The 18,946-nt window shown below is 42.2% G+C and overlaps 2 pseudogenes; one reads left to right on the top strand and one right to left on the bottom strand.

Annotated features, from left to right (window-relative positions):
• The first annotated feature begins 9,348 nt into the window (after positions 1–9,348).
• LOC106000929 lies at positions 9,349–11,349 on the top strand (annotated as a pseudogene).
• Positions 11,350–13,348: 1,999 nt separating this feature from the next.
• LOC106000930 overlaps positions 13,349–18,946 on the bottom strand; it is a 12,916-nt pseudogene continuing 7,318 nt past the window's right edge.

Raw genomic sequence — 18,946 nt, forward strand, 5'->3', positions numbered from 1 at the left:
GAAATTGGAACTCGGGCCCTGAGCTTTTTTACTCAAAGCTGGTGCTATCCAAGATGAACCACTGCTCCATTTCTGGCTTGTTGATGGATCACTGGAGAGCAGAGTCTCAAGGACTTCCCTTTCTGGTCTGACTTTGAACCTGAATTCTCAGATCTTTGCCTCCTGAGCAGTTGGGATTACAGGCATGAGCCACCAGGGTCTGGCCCATATAATTGTTTTAAGTGGAGTCTGGGAAAAATGTTCCATTTGCCAGTTCTGGAGGGTTGGAAGTGTTCGACCTCGGTATTTCAGACATGAATGTGCTGTGACCTTTGAATCTGGGATGTAGGGCCTGGAAGGACCTGGGGAGACACATGTTAGAATCAGGAGGGAATTCAAGGACACCACACTGGGCTGGGGTGTTAAGAAGGAAGACCACTGACTGTCTGTTCCTGTGGTCCCTGGAGCTCCATCATGGTCGGCAGTGGATGGTACAAGGAACATGAGGAGCCCATGCATCTGATTAGCTTCACTTTTTATAAAATGTTAATTTTTGTACACCTGTTGCACAAATAGAACATCCATGTAAAAATCCCTGTGGGAATGGCTACAACATGAATTTTGATTTTTTGGTTGCTCATGGGATGAACTCTGGGCCTGGGCGCTGTCTCCATTCATCAGCTCAAGGCAAACACTCTAACCACTTGACCCACAGAACACTTCTGGTTTTCTGTGGTTCATTGGAGATGAAAGTGTCATGGACTTTCCTGACCCGGTTGGCTTTGAACCTCAATCCTTAGATCTCAGCCTCCTGAATAGCTAGGATTACAGACGTGAGCCACTGGTACCGGGCACAATATGACTTTTTTCATGGTGTATAGAGATACTAGAAGGTAAATATCTAACCAATATTTTCTGTACACTTTTTTCTGTCAGTCGTGGGGCTTGAACTCAGGGTCTGATTGCTGACCCTGAGCTCTTCAGCTCAAGGCAAGCACTCTACCGCTTGAGCCACAGCACCACTTCCGGTATTGTAGTGGTTTCTTGGAGATAAGAGTCTCACGGACTTTTCAGCCTAGGTTGGCTTTGAACCGTGACCCTCAGATCTCAGCCGCCTGAGTAGCTGAGATTACAGGCATGAGCCACTAGTGCCTCACTAATTTTCTGTACGTTTGAGAGTTTTCCCCCTGTGTCATTCTCACTCCTTACTGTTCTTGTGTTTTCTCTCACATCCCATAGAATCCTTTGTTCCTTAATAAACTTACACTGAATTAAATTAGTATCCCATTTTTCCTGACCAAGTTGTAAAAACATTTTCAACCGATTTTCCTGAACAATCTCCTGCAGAACAAAGTTTCACTCTGGCCCTCTTTGCTGCTGCATGGAAGTATTCTCACTGTTTCCTGGCCAGAAGCAACAGCCAAATTGTTGAGCATGACAATTCTGTGTGTTGCCCTCCTCAGCATCCATTGTGCCTTCCAGAGACAGTTTAACTTTTATGAATTAGAATTCTTAGGAATTGTGATATTTGCTATGGTTCACAAATGTTCATCATATTCTCATATTGGTAATATGTGTTATCTTTCCTATGTAATCAGGATCTTTCCAGATTGTCTTTTTCTAGGTGTTGGTTTGGGGCTTGATTCTGGGTCTGAGCATGGTCCCTGAAAATTTTTTCTCAAGACCAGTACTCTATGACTTGTGCCACAGCTCCATGTCTGGTTTTGGGTGCATAAGTGGAGATCAGTGTCTTATTGAGTTTCTTTTCTATGGTGGCTTTGAACTGGTATCCTCAGATCACAGTTTACTGAGTAGTTCGGACTACAGACATAAACCACACACACCAAAATCATCTTTTAACAAATGCTTGCCCTTTCTCTTCTGCTATCTCTAAACTTTTTATGTTATTTATCATGACCTCCAGAACTTTCTAGTGAAGTTTGTTATTTTATATTTTCCCTTCTTATTGGACAGAAGAGCAGTGTGAAGTGAAAGTATTAAATGCAGCTCACTCACAAAGAACTGACTTGGGCTGTGTATTTCCCATAAGGCTCTCTGCTCTGATTCTCATTGCATGATCCTCTAAGCAATTTTATGACTCACGTTTATAGGATCAACCGTTGCAATGGATTATTTTACACAAAGACTTTAGTAATTAGCAGAAATAACAGGGGGGAATAAAAGGAAAGATGGAAATGATATAAATAAACCTGATCAAGGAAGTTCATACTCTTGACAAATGTGCCATGAGAAACTGTACACCCAGTCTTTCTTAAATGCAATCTTTCACCCAGAGAGAATAAAATTCCATTTGTTCTCTCTCAGACACTAATGAAGCCAGTCTACTGCCCTGAGCAGCCACGAGGGTGCAGAGTTGTTTCAGCTGAACAACATTTCCCAACACAATTATTGTGCTTTACAAATGGAATGAAAACTGCCCCAGAAAAACAATATCTCCACACACTTGAAAGATAAAAACCGGCTGTGAAAACTTGATACTATGATGATGTGCTGTGAAATTTCTGCCACATAAATCAAAGAGATGATTCAGACACGAAAATCAAGAGAACAATGTCAGAACAGAGCCCAATCATTACAGACAGGGTCCTGGGATGAGGACAAGGAGAGCAGACAGCCCTTATGGGAGAAAACACAGAACAAGTCAGCTGCTTGTGAACAATCCCACGTTTCACACACTCACCATTAAGTGTCCAATAGGATTGGGAAATGTGCAACATTAAATTCATAGCTGGCAAGCTAATGTAAGATGGGAATTTTAGAGATAGCAATAGAGAAAATGCAAACCCTTGTGGAAAGAAGATTTTGTGGCTCACCTGCTACTCAGGTGGCTGATATCTGAGGATCCCAGGTCAAAGCCAGTGCAAGGAAGGAAAGTTTGTGAGATTTATGTCTCCACAGAATCACCAAAAGCTGGGAGCAGAGCAGAGCTCACATGGTACAGTGTTAACCTTGAGGAAAAGCATTTAGTGACAGTGTCCTAGCCCCAGGACTGGCACATAATCATACACACACACACACACACACACACACACACACACACACACACACCCCACATGATTTTGTGATTCTCTTGTAAATACATTTGAAAATACTCCTAATATGACTAAAAGATGGAACTTACCACGGGTGAGTTGGCAGTTGTGCAGGACTCATCTAGAGGTAACCGAGCTGTGTTGTGCCACTGTGGCTCAGGTATGCACACCCGAAAGAATAAAAAGCAAGCAAATACCTGAATGAAAAGGGTAGCATTGAGAGAAACAAGAAAGATGTGTATTCAACCGCAAACACAAGCGAGAGAAATGAAGACGGGCCAGTGATGCACACCTGCAATCCTAGCTACTCAGGAATCTGAGATGTAAGAGTTGGGGATCAGAGCTAGTGAAAGCAGGAAAAGTCCAGAGATCTTTATCTTTACAAAAACTTAATAAGTTAAAAAAAACCCACAATTGGTTCTGTGGCTCAAGTGGTAGAGAACTAATCTTGGGCAAAACAGCTAAAAAAAAAAATCTGAGCACCAAGGGCTTGTCTTCAAGCCCTAGGACAGACACCAAAAATGAATAGGGAGAAAAGTGAATCTGCAAACCACAGGTCATCCTGGGATGGGCAGTGTTGGGCCTTCACCCCACCCCTGGCTCTGAACCAAGGTTCAGAGTTGCAGAATCCTTCCTCTGGCTGTCTGGACTGCAGACACACAGAGTGTCTTTGGAAGCCTGGCTTGATCATGCGTGCCCATATCAACCAGAGGAGGACAGGACGGGGGTGGGGGTGTGAGGGATTTCCCCAGGGTGTTTGCTCAGCTCGTCCCTTGCTGCTGTCACTCTGACCCTGTTTATTTCTTGTCATCGTGATGGACCAGAGCAGTCAGTTGCCCTGTCCCACGTGCACAGCATGTCTCCTGATGCAGGTCTGTCTGTGCTCCCAGTCCCAGCGGTGTCAAGAAAGTTAAATGGAGACCCTAAGAGCTCACTCAAAGTTACTTCTCACACCACTGGTAGGAAATAACCTGAGCACTGCAGGGGAGAGTCCAGAGAGCACTGTGCCCTCCACTGGGAAGTACTGAGCCCCCAGCATTCATGGCTTGGCCCTGATCTCCATGGGGTCTCTGTCTTGGCTCACTGATTGATCACCCAATGTTGGGATGTCATGATCACAATGTGTTCTTCTTTGTATAAAATTGTGACCAAGACAGAAAGATAGAAAATGAGGCTGGGAAGGTGACTCAGTGGTAGAGTGCTTGCCTTGTGTGCATGAGGCCCTAGGTTCGATTCCTCAGCACCGCAGAAGCAAAAAAGAAAAAAAGCCGGAAGTGGCGCTGTGGCTCAAGTGGTAGAGTGCTTACCTTGAGCTGAAGAGCTAAGGGACAGTGCCCAGGCCCAGAGTTTAGACCCCATTCCCTGAAACTTCTGCCACCCCCAAAAAAAGGAAGATAGAAAATGAACTAGAACTATGTTAACTTATCACTGGAAGACGCTGTCTTTAAGGAGAAATGAGATTGCGGGTCACCAGTGGCTCACCTGTCATCCTAGCTACTCAGGAGGCTGAGATCTGAGGATGGTGGTGCAAAGCCAGCCAGGGCAGGAAAATCTGTGAGACTTTTATCTCCAATAAAACACCAGACAACCGGACGTGGTGCTGTGGCTCAAGTAGTATATTGCTCGCCTTGAGCTAAAGATCTGAGGGACAGCACCCAGGCTCACAGTTCAAGTCCCATGACTGACAAAAAGAGAGAGAGAAAAAAAATGTAATTAACATGCATTTGTAGGAAACCCATGTGTGTGTGTGTGTGTGTGTGTGTGTGTGTGTGTGTGTTTCCTAAGGCTTTAACTCGGGGCCTGGGTGCTCTCTCTGAGTATTTGTGCTCAAAGCTGGTCCCCTACCACTTGAGCAACAGTTCCAATTCTGGCTTTTTGGTGGCTTATTGGATATAAGCCTGCATAGGCTGCAGGATAGCTGAATAGCTAGGATGACTAGTGTAAGCCACTGGCACTGGGTTGATAATTATGATATCAGCTTGGAGAGCAGTTACAGTGAGATTGTTATCATCACTGCTACTCAGAGTGTTTGTTCTTAGTGCATAGAAAAGCTTCCAATAAGTATATATTTAGCTTGTTTCCTGCTGCTTTGACATTAGAGTTCACGTAGCACAAAAGCATCATTCAACTGGAGTTTTTCATGTTTTATGTACAGGATCATAGCATCTGTAACTAGGATTAATTTCTCTTTTGAGTCTACTTTAGTCCTTTTGGTTTCTTTGACATTGCTTTGGTTAAAGGTCCAGGCATCAGAGTAAATGGCATCAGAGATGGAGAGCCTAAATGGCCTCCTTTCTCCCTTATGTAGATGTTTTCAGTTTTCCTCATTTAATACAGGGTGAATTATAGATGATAACACAGAGCCTTTGTGATGTTGAAGCACACCCTCCCTTCTCTTCCTAGTTTCTTTGGCGCTTTTATTATGAAGTGATGTTGACTTTTGTGCATGCATTGATATGATCATTTTATTTCTGTTCTCTTAAATAAATGATCATGCGGGATGCAGTTGATGTTAGGGTTTGATTTCAGACTCTGTCTTTTTAAGAGCTATATTATTGATTTGTGTATATTTATTTTGTTGTATCTTATTTATTTTTTAATCCTTAAGTGGTTGTGCAGAGGGATTGTTGTTCAAAAAGGTGTAAATGGCCAAGCGCCAGTGGCTCAGGCCTATAACCCCAGCTACACAGGAGGTTGAGATCTGAGGATCAAGTTCAAAGCCAGCCAGCGAAAGAAAATCGTGAGACTCTTATCTCCAGTTAACCACCAGAAAACCTGAAGTGGTGCTGTGGCTTAAGTGGTATAGTGCTCCCCTTGAGCTGAAAAGCCGAGGGACAGCGCCCAGGCCCAGAGTTCTAGACGCACAACCGACTGAACAAAAATTGTACATGATGACAATAAGTCTTGAAGCTTCCCTCTAGTTGTACAGTTCATTTTCCACATAGCAGTGAATATCACTGCTGCTTTTGTTCACAATTCATTCTGCATTTTGGGGAGACTATCACTACCTCTGTCTGCTCACACATTACACTTCTGCGTAAGTCACTTGTATACTCCTTGCTCATTTTTGGTAGATTCTAGTATGTCTACAAAATTTATTGAAGCTGGACACTAGTGACTCATGCCTGCAGTCTCGGATATATTGAAGGATGAAATAGGAGGATCACAGTTCAAAGCCAGCCTGGGCAGGAAAGACTGTGAATCTCTCCTCTCTAATTAACCAGCAAAAATCCCAGTTAAGAAGCTGTGACTCCAACGAGGACAAAAACAGTTCAGGAAAAGCATCCATGTCCTGAGTTCAAGCCCCAGAACTAGCACAAAACCAAACAAAGAATAGCAACAATAACTAAAACAAATCCTTAATGAAAATGCTCCTCCAAAAATTTCATAAAAGAGAGGGAATTCTTGAGAACTCAGCCTATAGAAGCAAAACATGCTACCAAAACATGGTAAGGCGATTATGAGTATCAAGGAACTCAGAAAATGATTAATGAATGGACCTGAGATAACACACATATGAAAGTCTCAGAAATGTGTGTGATAACATATTAGAAAGTTCACACATGATGAGCAAGATGATTTCACTGCAAGGGTGCAAATTGGCTCAACACACACAAACAGGAAATATAAAAGTCCATGAAGACAACCAAGGATTGAAAAATACTCACAGAGGAGCCAAGGGAATATACAGATTTATAAACAGGAAAATAATAGGGGAAATAGACTTCAAACCATGTCCAAGTCCAGTGGTAGGACAGAAGGCTTGAGAAGCATCAGCCAGTGAGCAAAAGGGTCTGTTACTGAGTTAGAGTTATATTCTCTGACCAAAATACAGAATAAAACAACCAGTCCCTAGTGGTCTCCAGACTAGACAGAGCCCCTGTTCCTTAGGATATTTCTACAGAATAGAGGTACAACTGGACATTCAGTGGCTTACTCTCTCCACAGCACAACCCTGGAAGGTCCAGTTTGTTCTCGGAATCAGGAGCACTGATCTTCCCAATTGTGTCCCAGTGTAAAGCTGCCTGTCACAGAGTAGCCTCCCCCTGAAGTGGGAGGACCCAGGAGTATATGTCATTGCCTAGATTCTGTTCTGTCATTGGCTATAATATCCTTCTTTGCCATTGGTGGAATCCTTTTCCATTGATTATATCCTGCTTTGCCATTGGCTGAATCCTTCTTCATTCACTAAATCTTGCTTTGTCATTGGCTGTATCCATTGAATTTTTTTTCCCCCGCCAGTCCTGGGGAATGTACTCTGGGCCAGCCCAGTATCCCTGAGAATCTTTTGCTCAAGACTAGCATTCTACCACTTGATCCGCAGCGCCACTCCTGGTATTTTTTGTGACTAATTGGAAATAAGACTCTCATAAACTTTCCTGCCCTGGCTGGCTTTTAATTGCAATCCTCAGGTCTCACTTTCCTGAGTAGCTAGGATTACAGATTTGAGCCACCAGTGCCTAGCTCTGGCAGTATCCTTTGTCACTGGATACATCCTGGTTTGTCATAGGTCGCATCCTGCTTCCTTATTGGCTGGATCCTGGTTTGTCATTGGATGACTAGCATTCACAGGGTGATCTACTAAAATTTCTTATAACAAAGAGCACTGTTAGTAGAAATAGAATGCAAGGAAGAAATGGATTGTTCAGTAGCTGTCTTTATAAAAACAAAAACAAGTCATGAATTTTAGCAATGTACAGAAAATGTATTACATACCAACAATATTTTAAACAAACAATATAAAACTTTTGTGCACACACACACACACACACACACACACACACACGGAAAGGTACATCAAGTAAGACTTCAAAGCTTCAATGTATTAAAATTCCGGCATATCTCTGGGAATGTGGCTTAGTGGTAAGAGTGCTCGCCTTGCATTCATGAAACCTTGGGTTTTATTCCTCACTACCACCTAAAGAGAAAAAGCTAGAAGTGGTGCTATGGCTCAAGTGGTAGAGTGGTAGCCTTGAGTAAAAGGGACAGTTCCCAGGCCCTGAATTCAAGCCCCAGGATTGGCAAAAACAAAAACAACAACAACAAAACTATAATCTGGCATATCTTCATTCAAACACATTTCAAGTGCTCCATACCCACACAGTTTTTTTTCCCATGTACATAAGTAGAATCCTCTCTGCTTTTAAAGAAAGATTTTGGCTGTCCAATTAGCCACTGAATGCTTTCTGACAACTGGTAATTGTCATCAATGAGAGGGAGGTGCTACATTGGAAAGAATTATATTATACTTCATGAAGAAACAAGGGAACATAATTGGGTAGCATGATAAAATACAAATGATCATGTCCAACGTTGGCATTTTATCTACTGTGTAAAAAGAAAAACATTCATGATGTTGTTGGAGCAACAGAAACACAAGAAGCAGCTGACGAGCAGCAGGGTGATGTGGATGGCTTTGGCTAGGCTAGGTAGCAATGGCTAGGTGATGGGTAGGTAGCGATGAGGGGACTGTAAAGGTAAATGGCTCTCTTGGGGTGTCGGGAGAGGGGTGTCAATATGTGGAGGTGGGTGGTGAGTATGAAGATTACAAACATAAGGTCTCAGAATAAGAAGATGTCATGATCTATTTTCTTCTCTCTGTCAAGTATGACAATATGTATTGGAAAACCCAGAACCAACAACAGTAAAATGACTTTGGGCTTTCAGAGCCTTAATGACCTGGACCTACATGAGCATATTGGCAACCCAGAAGAAGAGAAAAGAAGGGGAAATCCACACTGAAGATTTAGATTTAAGCCACAAGCACTGGGCACAGCTGAAGCTGATGGTGATGGCCTGAAATGCATTGAGGAGTGAGGTGGTACAAATGGAAAGCGCCTAGGTGACTCTGAAGAGGTACACCACCACCTCGCAGCCCAAATTATCCAGAAAGTGCTAGACTCTGAAGGACACCATTATATCTGGCACCATTGTGAATATGGTGTTAGGCAAGTTGATCATAGTCAGATGCATGAAGATGGCATTGCTGGGCTTCTTTAGGTGACGTTGGAATAAAAACATGTACAGATAGAGCATGGAGGGCAGGGAATTCCTCATGACACGATGTGGAGCTTGGCTATGAGGAAAAGCCTCATATTGATTTACCCGAGAACATCACTGATAGTTTTTGTGATTTTTTTAAATTTTATTTTATTTTTTGTGAACATACTCTACAGAGGGGTTACAATTACATGTGCAGGATAATGCGTACATTTCTTATCAAGCATTGCAGCCTCCTCCTTTGAGTTTTTGTGATGTTTTGATATATAGAGCAGCCAGACAGTTGATACAGGAGAGAAATATCAGTGCACTGGTTATGGATCCATTCCAAATTGAGCTTCAGGAAGAATATGCAGAAGATGAAGTTCTCTTTCAGGCCCAGGGGTGGCACTACTGGAACAGGATCCCAAGACTTCCTCAGGATCTTAGAGGACAGTAATGGCTGTGATTATGGCAACGTGTTGTTCATGATATACTTCCTAGTTCCTCAGCGAGGAGGAACTGTGGGCTTGTGTGACAAATTTGCCTGTGAAAAGGAGTTTTCTTTGTTCTTCAGATTGGTGTGTGTGCCTTTGTGTGTGTGTGTGTGTGTGTGTGTGTGTGTGTGTGTGTGTGTGTGTGTGTATGTGTGTGTGTCTGGGTGAAATCCTGGGGCTTGATCTCAGAGCCTAAGTGTTATACTTGAAATTTTTTTGTATTGTTCAGCGTTAATAGATACATTTCCATCTTTATGCTGGTTCTTTGGAGATAAGTCTCACAACTCTTCTGAATGGGCTGGCTTTGAATCCTGATCTTCAAATCTCAACTTTTTTTTTGTCAGTCATGGGGCTTGAAGTCTGGGACTGGGCACTGTCCCTCAGCTCCTCAGCTCAAGGTGAGCACTCTACCACTTAAGTCACAGCAGTACTTCTGGTTTTTGTGGTGGTTAATTGGAAATAAGAGTCTTATGGACATTCCTACCTCGGCTGGCTTTGAACCATGATCCTCAGATCTCAGCCTCATAAGTCCCTAGGATTACGGGTGCGAGCCTCTAGTGCCCAGATAGAGCCTCTCATTTTTAAAACACATCATATTTCAAATACAGGGTAAAGCAAAGGAACAAGTCCTGAGTTCAAACTCCAGCACTAGAAACAAAATTTATAGCACCCTAGGAATGTTTCAAAGTGCAATAGTACCTATGGTGAAATTCCACAGTGGGGGAAATTACTGGGTAAGGAATCAAAATCTGCTTCAAAGGAGGAGTGTGCCAAACACACCAGAGGTGGAAATGCCTTCCTGCTTTTCTGAAGAAACTCCAGAGAGCCTTGCATTAACTCTGCTTTTATTTGAGCCCTGCCTTGATAGAAAATGCAATCAGAATAACACAACCAAAATGATGGAAAACAAATGTATTTCTAGAGGTAAAAGACAAAACCAAAATGGACACTAAGTCAATGTACAAATGAATCTCCCACTATGATAAAACACTAAGGCAACAGAACAGGAGATTAAGATTCAAACTAGGGACAGTCCCAGCGTGCCCTTGTGGGCCAATGAGAGCCAGCCTGGTGATTGACCTCACCACCCCACCTCTTGGCGGCTCCCAGGCTACTTCATCCACAAGCTCGCCACCTGGCCAGTGGGGACCACTGGGAAGGCGAGGATAAGAACCTCAAAGGTAACTGGGATGATGATGATGACGATAATGATGATGATGATGAAGAAGAGGAATCAAAAGAAGCAGCAGAAGTAAAACCAGAAATAAAAATTTCAGGAAAGAAAGAAAAATAGAGGAGAAAACAAAAGAACAAAGAAAGACAACAGAAGAAAAGGCAAGAAGAAATTAAAAGGAGATGAGAAGAACCTGAAGAACCTCAAGTGCTAACACCAGAAGAACAATTAGCAGATAAACTGTGGCTACAGAAACTACAGGAAGAGTCAAACCTTGTACTAGCAAAAGAAACGTTTGGTGTGAAGGATACAGTTTGTGGGATAGATGCTATGAACCCATCTTCAAGAGATGATCTCACAGAATTCGGGAAGTTACTAAAAGATAAAATTATACAGGATGAAAAGTCATTCTATTATGCCAGGTTTTTAAAAGCCTTAGTTCCAGATGTGTGAATTTCGTTGGAAATTGATGACTTGGAAAAGATGACCAAATCATTGACTGTGCTTTGTGTTGAGAACACAGAAGCAAGAAATGCAAAGCAAAGCCAAAAAGAAGAAGAAAGGCGTGGTTCCTGGAGGGGGGTTAAAGGCCACCTTGGAAGATCATCTGGCAGATGATAGTGGTTTTGATGGAGGATATGTACAAGACAATGAAGATTTCATGTGACAGTTTCGCTCTCCTAGTGTCTTCTTTCTGTTGCGCACAATCCCTTCAACATGTAGCACAACTTCTTTTCTTTTCACTTCTGCCAAATGCGACAATCAGAAGTGCCCTATATTTGGTGCTGGTAATTTAACCACTTGACCCTTACGTGCTAATGTGCCAATAAGGAAACTTGGATCTTACTGCCCAGGGGTTAAAATTGGGAACTTAAGTTGCTACTAAATCATAGTTTAAAAACAAAACAAACCTAATAATGTTGTCATTTTTGTTGTCTAATCCCATAGCAGCAGTCACTAAATTGGAAACAAAGGTTGCAACATGATAATAAATTGTGTGATTTTTACCAGCACAGTTCAGTAATACAGCTTTAACCATACCTCCTTGAAGGACTTCATACTTGTCAAGAAAAGCAGTTTGCAGCCAGGGCATGTGGTGTGCATCTAATATTAAAATTGGGTTGTCTTAGAATTGAGCGTGAGGATATTAAGTTCATTGTGAAGAAGATTATCTCAGAGTGAAGATACTGTGGCTGAAAAGTACTGGTTTGATACTTAAAATTTTAATGACCAAAACCCCCTCTGAAGCTGAAGAAGGTAAACCTCTCCGTTATCACAGGACAAGTTATGGAATCTCAGTGTACAGACTGTCTAAGTTTTTATTTATCAGACTATTTCTACTGAGGGAGGGAAACTACGTGTTTTTATTTGCTTGATTCAAGTGTCTGAGAAACAAATCTCTTGTCTCCTAGGCTGAAAAATCACTACTGTGAGGACTAAAAAAGAAGGTTCAAATTAGGCATAACATCACCCATTTCCCCTATTCAGTGAGGACAAGAATAAAAGTGAGGAAAATGCCAGAGCACCTCCACAGATCCAGAAAATTGATCATGCGATAGGTTCAGTAGGCATAAGTGATGAACGTTTTTATCATGAAGAAATGGTAAGGTTATCCTTGCCATGATAAAGAAAATCTCTATGATGTCCAAGTAAGAATGTCAGGTAAGTACTGAAAAACTTCCATTGTGGTTGGATGAGTACAATGAGTTTCTGTTTGGACAGTTTGATTGTCCATTATGAAAATTAAAATGTGAACAAATGTAACAGTGGTACTCACTAGACTCTGTAGATAATGCAATATGGAATTTGTGGGTGGTAATGGGATGAATAAACTTGGAGGGAAGGGATAACATTGTCAAAAAAGAAATATACTGATTACCTGAGTCGTGAAATGGTAACCCATCTGTACATTACATGTATAATGACAATAAAAAATAATAATGAAGCCTGGCACCAGTGGCTCATGCCTGTAATCCTACTCAGGGGGCTGAGATGTGAGGAATGAGGTTCAAAGCCAGCCCAGGCATTAAAATCTGTAAGACTCTTATCTCCAATAAACCACTCAGAAAACCAGAAGTGGCTTGTGGCTCAAGTGGTAGAGTGCTTGCCTTGAGCTGAGGAGCTGAGGGACCACGCCCAGGCCCAGAGTTCAAGACCCACAACCGACTATATATATATATATATATATATATATATATATATATATAATGACAATTTAAAAAATTGGAAAGAATGCAATGCTAATTTCTATCATTCACAGAATCCATAAGTTAAAGGACAGACATCTGATATGGAGCTGGGTGTGGGTGGCTCAAACACCCAAGATTCTAGTTATTCAGGAGGGTGAGAGCTGGTGATCATGGTTGGAAGCCAAACTTGGTAGTGAAGACTGTGAGACTCTTATCTCTAATAAACTGTAACACAAGCTGGAAGTAGAACTGGGGCTCATGTCATATTGTCTAAGCTTTGAGCATGACAGCACGGGAACAGCGTCCAGGCCCCGACTTCAAGCCCAAGCACCACAATAAACAAACAAAAAAATGACATCTGTAGATCACTCCCCAAGTTATGAGGGAAATATTTTTAGGGCTTTCCAGGGTCACTGCAGAGAGTCAGTCCCAATTACGTTTCTGTGTTCCGGATGAAAGCATTTGTGTAACTTCATTTCAAATCACAACACCTATAGCAGACAATAGCCAGGGGAAATGGAATAATGAAAAGTTTTCTGACCTCTTCCTACCTCGTGGTCTCCTCAGGGCTGAGAGCTGGTTCACAAGGCCCAGCTTCCTTGAGGCATTCTGGCATCCTGGAAAGGCTGAGTCTGGCCAGGCTGGACTATAGAGAAGGCTTGGGATAAGGAGGCTTCTTGTAATTGATGTCTGGACGACAATCAGCATCACTGGCTGCCTGGCTGGCATTGTTTACTGGGCATCCATCAAATCTTCACACAGGAGCAAACCACTCTCCCCATGTTCAAGAAGCAAACACTAAGTTTATTAATTAGATGAACACATTTGCTATTTGAAGACGTGTTTTTTGTTTTATCCAAGTCAAACTCATCGGAAAGTAAACTTCAGGGTGCAGTTGGTTATTAAACTTTGATTCACAGAGCCCTGGACCCAGAGTAACAAGTATCGATGGGCTCAATTGCTCAAGCAAAGGATATAGAGCTGCAGATGGATCAAAAAACAAGACTCAAGGGCTGGGAAGGTGGCTCAGTGGTATAGCACTTGCCTTGCATGAATGAGGCCCTGGGTTTGATTCCTCAGCACCACATAAACAGAAAAAAAAAGTTGGAGAGCGGGGAACCAAACTCAACCATTTGTTGTCTCCCAGAAACTCATTAAGCAGGCAACGAAAACTACAACTTCAGTGTGCAAGGACAGAAAAAGATCCTTCATGGGGCTGGGACTCAGTGGTAGAATGCTTGCCTTGCATGCATGAGGCCCTGGGTTCAATTCCTCAGAACCACATAAACAGAAAAAGCCAGAAGTGGCGCTGTGGCTCAAGCGGTAGAGTGCTTGCCTTGAGCTGAAGAGCTGAGAGACAACGCCTAAGCCCAGAGTTCAGGTCAACGACTGGCAAAAAGAAGAAAAAGAGGAAGAGGAAGAGGAAGAGGAAGAAGAAGAAGAAGAAGAGTCTCATTGACTTTCCTACCCAGAGTGGTTCAGAATGATGGTCTTCAGAGCTCAGAGCTCAGATTCCCGATTAACTGGGATTTTAGGCATGAGCCACCCATACCTGGCTGTGGCTCTATACTTTCTCATGGACTACATCCTGGTTTGTCATTGGCAGTATCCCTCTTCCTCATTGGCTGGGTGCTGCTTTGTCATTGTATGACCAACATTCATAGGATGATCTAATAAAATTCCTTTTAACAAGCAGCACTGTTAGTAGAATTAGAATGTAAGGAAGAAATGGACAGTGTAGCAGCTGTTTTTATGCCGCAGAAATACCTTTTTACTTTTAAGAGTGTACAGAAAATGTATTCATTTATCCCACCAATAGTATTTTAAGCAACTAAATAAGATAAAACTTTTTGTAACATCCCCGCACCAATACACACACCTTAGTACCTCAGTGGTTTGAAAGGTACCTCAGTGTTTGAAAGTTACAGCATATCTAAATTTGAACAGCCCTTCCAGTGCTCATACCTGCACAGTTGCTTCCATGTACATTACTAGAATTTACTCTTCTTTTGAACAAAAATTTCAGCTTTCCAATCAGCCACTGAATGCTTTGTGACAACTGAGAGTTCTCCATGAAAGAGACAGGGCACATGGGGAAAGCATTTTATTATTCCTCATGAGGAAAAAAAGGGACACAGTTGAGTAGCATGCTGATAGAATACTAATCATCACCTCCAGGGTAGGGATTCTCACTGCTGTGTAAAAGTTATAGAAGTTGGTGATGTTGTTGAAGCAATAGAAACACATGAAACAGCTGACCAACAGCAGGATGGTGTGGGTGGCCTTCTTTGATCTTGGGTGCTGGCTGGGTGGCAAGGCTAAAACTATGTAGGTGCTGAGCTATCTGGTGGTGTTGGTAGAGAAGCCTCACCATGTAGAGGCTGGTGATGATCATGGGAATTACACACACAAAATCTCGAAATAATAAGATAGAGATATCATACCCTGATTTAGGTCTTCAAGCTGTGGAGTATGACAATATACATTGGAAAACCCAGAACCAACAAGGGTGAAATTGATTTTGGCTTTCATAACCTTAATGACTTGGACATAGATGAGCATATTGACAACCCAGAAGAACAAGAAAGAAGGGAAAATCCACACTGAAGTCTGAGATTTAAGCCACACTCACTTGGCATGGCTGGAGCTGACGGTGATGGCCTGAAACGCACTGAGGTGTGAGGTGGTACAGATGGACAATCCCCGGGTGACCTGAAGAGGTACAGAACCGCCTTGCAGCCCACATCATCCAGAAAACATTGGACTCCAAAGGATGCCATGATATTTGGCACAAGTGTGAAGGTGAGGTTCAGGATATTGACCACAGTAAGATGTATAAAGATGGCATTGATGGGCTTCTTCAGATGATGCTGGAATGAAAACATGTGCAGATAAAGTATGGAGAGCAGGGAGTTCCCCATGACACCGATGCACAGCTGGGCTATGAGGAAAAGCCATATATTGATTTACCAGAGAACATTGTGAACAGCATTGTAATATCTGATGTATAGAGCAGCCAGATAGTTGATACCAGAATGAAAAATCAGTGCACTAGATTATCGATCCATTCTAAATGGTTCTTCAGGAAGAATATGAGGTTGATGAAAATCAGTTTCAGGCCCAGGAATGGCATTTCCGGAATGGAATCTCAAAGGTTACAGAGGATCGTTGACTACAGAAACGGATGAGATTATAGGAGGGAAACCCTGGCTCATACCATGGGTCCTAGTGCCTTTGCTAGGAGAACTGTGGGCCTGTGGTATAGAAACTGGCATATTATAAGAAATTTTCTTTGCTCTCCAGATTATATTTGCTGTGTGCCTGTGTGTGTGTGTGTGTGTGTGTGTGTGCACGCGCGCATGTGCGTGCGCACGCATTTGAAATCTTGCAGCTTGATATCAATGTTTGAATGATATCCTTGTGGTATTTTATTTTCTCAAAGCTAAGAGCTTCACTTCCATCTTTATGCTGATTAATTAGAGATAAGCCTCAGAGACATTCCTGCCTGGGTTGGCTTCATATCATGATCCTCACATCTCAACTCCCTGAGTAGCTAGGATTACAGGTGTAAGCTACCAGTGTCCAGCTACAATGTGTCATTTGAAACCACATCTACTCAGTAGTGCATGAGAAAGGTAAGGACAGACTATTAGTTCAAGGTCCAGTATCCCCAAAGAAATGTTAACCATCCCAGGAAGATTTACAGGTGGAATGCTTCCTGTGGTGAAATTATAAACTGGGGAAAATTTCTGGGTAAAATGTTTATAAACAAAGCTTCAAAAGAGGAGTGGGCCAAATATACCAGTGGTGAACATGTTTTCACACACTCCCTGAAAACTCAATGAAGCATTGTGCTGACCATGGTTCTATTTTAGCATGCCTTGATATGAAATGCAATCATTATTATGTGATTCCAGAGATGAAATGCCAATGTATTTCTGGAGGGAAATGACACAAAAATCTACACAAACCACTCTTGCACTATGATAAAACACTGGGGCAATGGAACAGGAGACTAAGTTTCAAAGTATGCTTCAGCTCACCTATTTCCTCTACACAGTGATCACTGGAGGTGAGGAATATATAGCAAGAGACCTAGGAAAACTACCATGAAAGAGATTCAGTATATGTAAACGATGAATATTTTGATCATGCAGAGATCTTGTTATCATTATCATGTTAAAAATCTATGATTTCCCTAGCATTGTATCTGTGGGTACTGAAATTTTTCCATTGAGATTGGAGGAATAAAGTGACTTGCTGTTTGGAATGTCTGGTGGTCATTATGACAGTTAAAGGGTGAACAAATGCATCAGTGGTACTCAGTAGACACTATATGGAAAAGGAACTACATAACTTGTGGTTCAGACAGGATGGGAAAACTGGGAAAGGCAGAGGTAGGGGTAACATTACCCAAAAAGAAATGTACTGTAGAAGATACACTGTGGCTCAAAGTAGCAGAGTGCAGCCTGGAGCTTAAAATCTCAGGGACAGCATGTGCACCTTGAGTGGAAGCCTTACAACAGATAGATATTTATCCCCATTTTTTCAGTTATGAAATAGTAACCCTGTATATTAGCTTTATAATAAAAATACAAAATAATAATGACAATTAAAATGATATAAACTGGGAAGAGTGCAATTCTAACATCTGTCATTTCACAGAATTGATAAGCTATAAGAAAAACATCTGAGCAGGCTGCCAGTGGCTTACACCTGTAATCATAGCTACTCAGGAGTCTCAGATCTGAGAATCATAGTTTAAAGCCAGTGTGGGTAGGAAAGACTGTGAGACTCGTATCTCCAATTAACTACCAGGACACTGGAAGTGGTGCTGTGGCTCAAGTGGTAGAGTGCTTGCTTTGAGCAGAGGAGCTTAGAGACAGTGCCCAGGCCTAGAGTTGAAGCCCTATGACTCAAAAAAAAAAAGGCTGGATAGGCTGGATAGCCTGCCCGTGACCAGCCTTGACTATAAACCATACCAGGGTGATGAGGCTTATCCCAGTGGACATCAACCAGTGTCACATGCTATCTTGACGGCCTTGTTTACAAGGAGTCAATCTGATGTCCCCACAGGAGAGCCAATCAGTCTCCCAGGTGCTGAAGGAATCGCTTAGAGAACACACTATGCTTATGGAATAAAATAATACAAGTCAAACTCATCAGAAAGTAAACTTCAGGACGTAGCTGGTTATTAAAAGTTGGATGCATCCTGAGCTTGGAGCAAACCCAGAATGCTCTCTGCCTTTCCCACTGGGCTTCGCCACCAAGGGTGACCCTGTGCCCTGGATCTGCAGAGTACAGCATCTGGTGCACCAGAGCTCGGGGACTCCAGGAACCCACAGCACAGGGGTCATAAACTAGCACATAAGATATGCTAGAAAGTTTTCTTTTCACAAGGTCTCTGGATACACATTGAAAAACTAGGTAACAAATTAAGAACAGAAAATATCTCCTGTCTCAACAGACAGAACCTCACCCACCTAACAGAGACTTGTAGAAGTTATAGCAGTCAGGATCCCAGAAGAATATCTCTAGACACATCACAGTGAAACCTTTGCACTTCAAGAACAAGAAGCTATTTTTAAATGAAGCAAAAACCAAAGGAAGAACTTTATTACAACGGAAAGAAGATAATATTACTGTGGATTTCTCCATACCAACTCTGAATGCAAGGAGAGCCCCTAGCAGTTTTGAAGGACAGTAATGGAAACCGAAACTGGGGTAACCAAGGAATGTAATAGTCACAATGAATGGTGTAAGGAAACTTTTCGATGAAAAACATAGACCAAGAATCTGTGGATACCAAACCAGCACTACAAACCATAATAAAGAGAAGCTGACAATCTGAAAAGAATAATCAAAGTCAAGGAAACAAAGCACTGAGTAAAAAGCTCTTGAAGACTAATAAATACAAGAAGAGGAAGCATACTGCAGGAAAACAACAAAATCTCAGGAAATGAGACTTTTTTTTTGTCGGTCGTCTGGCTTGAACTCTGGGCCTGAGCGCTGTCCCTCAGCTCTTCAGCTCAAGGCTAGCGCTCTACCACTTGAGCCACAGCACCACTTCTGGTT

Source organism: Dipodomys ordii, unplaced genomic scaffold, assembly GCF_000151885.1.
Source record: "Dipodomys ordii isolate 6190 unplaced genomic scaffold, Dord_2.0 Scaffold250, whole genome shotgun sequence".
Taxonomy (NCBI): Eukaryota; Metazoa; Chordata; class Mammalia; order Rodentia; family Heteromyidae; genus Dipodomys; species Dipodomys ordii.